The sequence below is a fragment of the Coenobita brevimanus genome, chromosome 27 (genome assembly GCF_032717465.1).
Source record: "Coenobita brevimanus isolate Jiangsu-jjx chromosome 27, ASM3271746v2, whole genome shotgun sequence".
In the NCBI taxonomy this organism is placed as follows: Eukaryota; Metazoa; Arthropoda; class Malacostraca; order Decapoda; family Coenobitidae; genus Coenobita; species Coenobita brevimanus.
In genome coordinates this window covers 16,060,764-16,067,694 of record NC_136980.1, presented here as the reverse complement: position 1 = coordinate 16,067,694, position 6,931 = coordinate 16,060,764, and positions in this window count along the sequence as shown.

Genomic DNA, 6,931 nt, shown 5'->3' with positions numbered 1-6,931 from the left:
ACATACTGAACTAATTCTTAAGTTCGGGTTGTTTACCAAGGAGGTCAGGGCGAGACACAGCGGTAAAAACAAAAGTGTGTGGATAGATGGCGCTTTGAAGACTTGCCTTTCCAACAAAACTGGATTTCAGTTATTATACAATATATTCAGAGTTTAGTAAGTTCTTACTTGCCTGTACGTATGCACCATGTGGTCTTCCTTTGCCTGTTACATAACTACGGCAGCTCGGTTCTTGAGTTAGCTGTAAACCGTCATATTAACAGAGCACTGTCACACACGTCAGCCCAGCACCCCTGCCACACACACACACACACACACACACACACACACACACACACACACACACACACACACACACACACACACACACACACACACACAGTACCTTCATCACCATTCCTGCCACAACAATATTTGCATAATTTTAACATCATTGTTAGTGCTTCAGCTGGGCCTGTGTAAATCATTACTACCACCACAATATAGTGAACATCGATACTACAGCAGACAAGCTCACCTCTCTCGCTACCACCATAATGAGCATCATTATCACCGATACAGTCACAGTTGCCACAGTCACTATATTCACTATCAAGACTACCACTATCACTAACATTACCTCAGATGCTAATAATACCACCGCTACTAAACTTACTATATCAACCACTACCACAAATACTATAGTCACCATCACTACCATAAATACCACTATCACAACAGTACCTCGGATGTTACTATAAACATCATTACCGCAGCTACCACATCCACCATTACCACAAATACTATAGTCACCATCACTACCAAGACTACCAGTTACTAACATTACCTGACCCAACACCACAACGAATACTATAGTCACCATTACTACTACAACTATAGACATTATCATCACTATTAGAGCGAGCACCATCGTCAGTATCACGATAACCACTATCATTATCATTAACACAGCTACCATTACCATTAACACAGCTACCATTATCACCATTTCTACCTTAGTTACCACTACAACAACTTTCACCATCACTACCAAAACCACCACTATCATGGTTTGCTTTCATTTAGTTGCTATTCTTCTTGGCCTTATTCCCAGTCTGGGTTGGTTGGTATTGTGCACCTCCTCCACTGTCGTCTGCCTGCCGTGTCCTCCACCCACTTGCCAGGTTCTTTTATATCTTGCTCGACATGCATCTTTCCATCTGATTTTTTGTCTCCCTAACTGACTCCCTTCATGCCATCTTAACTGGTCGTCCATTGGCCATTCTCAGTATTAAGTCCGTATCAGAGTAATTTCGCCTTATACATACAACACTCCTACTTAGCTTATACCTTTATGTATTTAAGGCTTTCTGTTGATGAGATGTTAAATATCTATTACAATAATATCACAGCTGTCCTAGCCACTATTGCCTCTCACTTTCTTCTCAGTGCCCACACTTCCAATTCCATGTTGTCTATAATTGATGTGATTTGTGAGAGGGACAACTGGAGGTGAGTACAGTTTACGGACGACAACAGGACTAAGGATCACCCAAGGGCAGGTAAGTATTTTCTGGTTTCTAGTTAGGTTAGCTTAGATGGGGTGAGGGGAATAACACATTTCGGTCATAACACTTAGTCAGTGATAAGAACTCTCTGTTAAGTCTGATAACGTCAGGTAAGATAACCAACTTCAGTAAAGTCATTTCATCAGAGTTCCGAAGCTTCAGCTAAATTTTGTAATGTTGGGTTTGTTAGGTCAGAGTAGGTTGGGTAGCAGTAGTGGCAACACTGCCTGCACCCGGTGGACTAGGCCTGCCCTGACCTGACCCCTTCTGGCAGGTCAGGTCAGGTCAGAGCAGGGACACCACTTGAATAAAAACGAGCCACGACGCTACCTCCTGGGTGGTTTGGAAACGCGTCCACGCACACACACGCACACACACACACACACACACACACGCACATGGGTCGGAACAAAAAACAACCCCTTGAGTTTCATAAGCACAGGTGTAAAAAACAGTAGTATACCATCATCACCACTATTGCCAGATTATATAAACCATTGTCACCCCTGGCAGATATTCGGCGTGGTCGATCTGGGAATCGGAAAGAAAGTATCAGGAAAAAAAGTAACAGTCAAAAAGTAACAACTTTTCCTAGGTTAGGTCAGGTTAGATTAGGTCAGGTTAGGTTAGGTTAGGTTAGGTTAGATTAGGTCAGGTTAGGTTAGGTTAGATTAGGTTAGGTTAGGTTAGATTAGCTCTTTCCCTTACTTTTTTTACTGTTACTTTTTTTCCTGATACTTTCTTTCCGGGAATCGGTCGATCTTGATCACTACTATCACTTCCAATGCCTTCAACATTGCTACTACACCACTACCATTGCCACCATGATCAGTATCATTATCACAAATACCGTAATCAACATTATCATGGCCACAGTAACCGCTGTCTCTTCCAGAACTACGAGTATCACTGTCATTACCACGGCTGTCACTATCACCCGAACTACCACCACTGTCACTGCCACAGCAGCCATAATTATTACCGCTCCCTCGTCTGTCACTATTGCCATTCTTGCCACAGCTACAATTAGCACTGTCATTACGACATCACAGCATCCCACACCTCATCTCTCATCAATATTGCAGCCCCAACCACTGGGCTGCTCTTTTATCCTCCCAGGGAAGAGGGGGAAAGAATACTTCCCTAGTATCCCTGTCTGTCGTAAAAGGCGATTAAAAGGGCCTTTTTTGTCTCCAGTTGTTTCCTCACTCTCCTCTTCTGCTCTTTTGTCCTACTTCTCGATATTTCCTTGTTTCTTCCGGCCTGTACTTTTCCTCTACCCCTACAGTGTAATATAACCATATTATGATTTGCTGCTAATTCTTTATTATTCGTTCTCTCCTTTCCTCTACTCTTAGAGTGCCATATAACCATATTATGGCTTAGTGCTAGTTCTTCACTATTCCCTACTTCCAACTCTTTCATCCATCCTATAAAAGTTCCTCCTTGCATGAGAATGCCATTCTCCTCAGACTTCTTCCAGTTTTAATGTAGCTACGAATTACTAGGTCTGTTAAGAAAGTATCCAACCATAGGCTTAAAAAAAATAAATAAAAAAATAAATAGCATAGCTGTTGAGCTAGGACACCAATCTCCCTCAAAGTAGGCCCCTACTGACTTGACACAAGTATTCCAGCGTTCCTTCCAATCCCTGAAACATTTTTCAAAGTCTGTTTTCGGTATCTCCTGTTAAGTGCTTCGTCGCATTCATCATGATCTCTTTTCTCGTCTCAAATCGGGAACTTTTCAGAGGAGTTTTGAGCTTGGGGTATAACCAAAAGTCACACAGAGCCATGTCTCGTGAGTAGGGAGTCTGCCGGACCTGCGGGATGTTGTGTTTGGACAAAAATTCTTCAGTCAGTTAAAAAGGATGGGCAGGGTCGTTGTCATGGCGCAGCTTCAGTTTGCCGCATTCCAAAGGTCTGTTCTCTTCCGTCGAACTGCGTCACGAACACGACGCATAATGTCTCAGTAGTCATGTTTGTTGACAGTGTGACCTTCTGATGGGACGTGCGAGTGCATTGCACCTTGCTGATGACCTGTCGTTCTTTTTTTGGCCAAGGCAACCCTGCATGCTTCCCTCGGGACGGCTGTGCTTTGGTTTCTGGGTCGTACCTGTACACCAAAGTTTCATCTCCAGTGACTTCAGTCTTCAGAAAATCTGGATAGCTATTTGCACATTCCAGCATGTCTTGAGCAACGTTCATCCGAGAGTAGAGATCATGACGAATACGACGAAGCACCTGAAGGAGATACAGAAAACCGACTTTGAAAAATGTTTCAGGCAGTGGAAAGAACGCTGGGCTACGTGTGTTAGGTCAGAGGGGGCCTACTTTGAGGAGGATTTGTGTCCTAGCTCTGTACCCCCCCTACAATATGTCTTCCCCCAATGTATATATACCCCCCCCCAATGCATACATGCCCCCACTAAACTTGCTGACCTAGCACGCTTTCCCAGAGCCCAAGCCTGGGAGAAGGCGTTACTGCATCAGTTCTGAGCAGACACTCAAGAAGGGCAGACTGTTTTTGTCAGAGCTCATAATAAACTCCTCAACTAGCTGTTTATACACAGAGTTTCTATCACCAATGTATTACAAGTTACATTTGGTAGCAGCGGTGTTTCGGACCATCAGATTCTGACCACCTCCTACACTATTTAGTGACACCAACAGATACACGACGTCTCGCATCTCACAGCCTCACCCCTCCTCAGTGCCTCTCATGATGTAATAACCGGCTGTGCCTACAGGTGTATTATTTCTCTCACCAGTGCTCACCTCTCAAACAACCCCACCCACACACCTTGTTCCTGCCCGCAAGTGTCACCATCGCCGACCTACGCACCTGTTTCACCTGTTCCCAGCACCTGTTCCGAACTCATCATAAATCCTGCCCCCACGGTGCCACTTATCACTGTCTGCCCACCACCATTCTCTGAATTTGCAACTCAACAGCTCTACACCTGCATTGTACCAACATCTGCCCTCCCTCGCCCCCACCACCGACCCCGACGCCGCCACACCCTGCCCTCACATGTAGTCTGCATTAAGTGAGCCTCCTAGGACCGCACCTCCCTGCTGGTGACTCATCAGAGCGTCTCTTCCCGTCTCGACTTAAGCCCAGCGAGAAGTTCTGCCTCTTCTAAGACTCATCCAACATATCGCTCCAGTCTTGTCCCCAGCCACTCTCATCTCCGACCAGCTGTCCCTCCAGTGCCGTCCCGCCCCGCCCCGCCCCGCCTCAGCCCCGCTACGCCCAGCCACACCTGCACGTCATACATCTCGTCAATCCCGTCTCTACTGTGTAACTATAGTACACCTTACCTTTCTATAGAGATTATCCTCGATTTTCTCTACAGATTGGATATTTTGTAAATATTCCATCTTATTTCCATTACCCCGTTTTCATCTTCACCTACGTTATTTATTATCCATCTCATCCTTCGCCTTTTATTTAAACCCTGCATCCCCTCACCTTCATTCGTTTTCACACCTACTCATGTATTACATTCTCTCATCTTTATATTATACATTTCCACCTACATATCCATCTTCATCCTTCATCTCATCTTCCATTAACCGCTTAACACCAGCCCTCTCGACCCGGAAACATCACCTGATCATACACTGTCTGCCGACTCTAACACGATCACTCACTTAAGAAGTGGCAAAGAGTACCACCGACCTGTACCTCAGACTCCTGTTTCACTTCCCGCAGAACCACTTACTACCCATCCTACTCTCGTAAATCCAGATACCTCTTCCTCTGCCCCTGCCTCTACACTCCCTTCTTCTTCCTCTACTCCTTCCCCTATCGTTCACTCTCCTGCCTCACTTCATACCCCGTCTTGTTCGCCCTTAACTACCACTACCTTCTCTCTCTCCCACTCCTCTCCTTCCGCCACTTCTGCACTTCCAGCCATGGCCACCCCTACACAGTCTATCTATCTCGACGATGCTAATCATCCCAAATTTACCGGCCAGGACCCAACTTGGTCTGCCTATGATTTCCTCAGAGAAGTCGAAACCGACATCCGCAATCAGCAGATTACCGATGAATCGCTCAAAGCAGCCTACCTCATGGGTCGCTTGCACCACGGCAAATCGGACATCGGATCCGTGATCCGTGCAGGCCATTTCGATAGCATTAATACCTTTGCTGATTTTCGTACAGAACTCATCTGCCTTTGTTGCCAGCATTCAAATACTGCATCTCTCATGGGATTCATTAATCTCCTAAACCAAATGGATGAGGACTTGAGGGTCCCAGCACAACATGCCAAGCTCCGCAAAGCTGCCGCCGCCATGAAAGCAACTAGTAGTGAGATGCTCCAATTGCTGGTAGGCACGAAATGGTTAGAAGACAAAAATGGCATTCCAGTGGTTTCACTCACCAACTTTGCTGACTTATTTGGTTACCTGAGATTCCTTCACTGGCTTACTCCTACACAGCTAGAGCTAGCCTTGGAAATAGGTTTCAATCTAGGAGATAAAATTATTCAGGTCACTAAAGCCATTCATGAAAGAACAGGTTCGAACTACACGCGTCAGGGCACCACCCAAGCCTTGGCCTCCTCAGTCTGTCACACCTCCACTACCCCAGACCAATCTCGCTCCCGTCCCACCACACGCGGCAGAACTGCCACGCTTTGTTCTCCTACCGCAGGTCGTGATCAATCTAGCATCCGACGGAACAGACAATCTTCGATTTTTTGCTGGCACTGTGGTCATCCTGGACATCGGGAATCCAGTTGCGACCGTAAATGCAGATGTTCTCACTCCCAAACCAGACAGCATACGCCTTCCCGCTCCCGTCGTCCTACATACAAGTACCACAAATCCAGCACGACTCACACCACTTAGGAATGTCGTTACTTCAACCGCCACCAGTCGGGAGAAGCGCCGCGCCAGTATCGGCCCAGTATCACATAGAACCAGAAACCCAACTCCCCATCCGCCATGTTGGTCCCATAACATCCTCGGGTTTAGTCATTCTCGGATGCAGTCATGACATACCAACGTCATTCTTCTTGGGCACAGGATCTATAGTAAATCTGATCTCCGACAATTCTTTACATATTATTCAACGACATCACAACCACGTCAGTTTCCTTAAACCACCAGACATTCGCCTATGTGGTGTCGAATGCCCAGAGTTTAAGGTTAACCCCTTAACCGCGGGGTGTCACTTTTGTGACGCTTGGGAGCAAGGGATCATACCGCGGGGCGTCACTTTTGTGATTCTGTGTTATTTTGAATTCACCCGGGCTTCCAAGTGGGGGCTTGTATCATCTATTAGTACTGCCAATGTCCAACACTAGTCAGCACTCCTAATCTCATCTGTACTCCCATCCATTGTTGACAATTTAGCCATTTCTCCCCGTT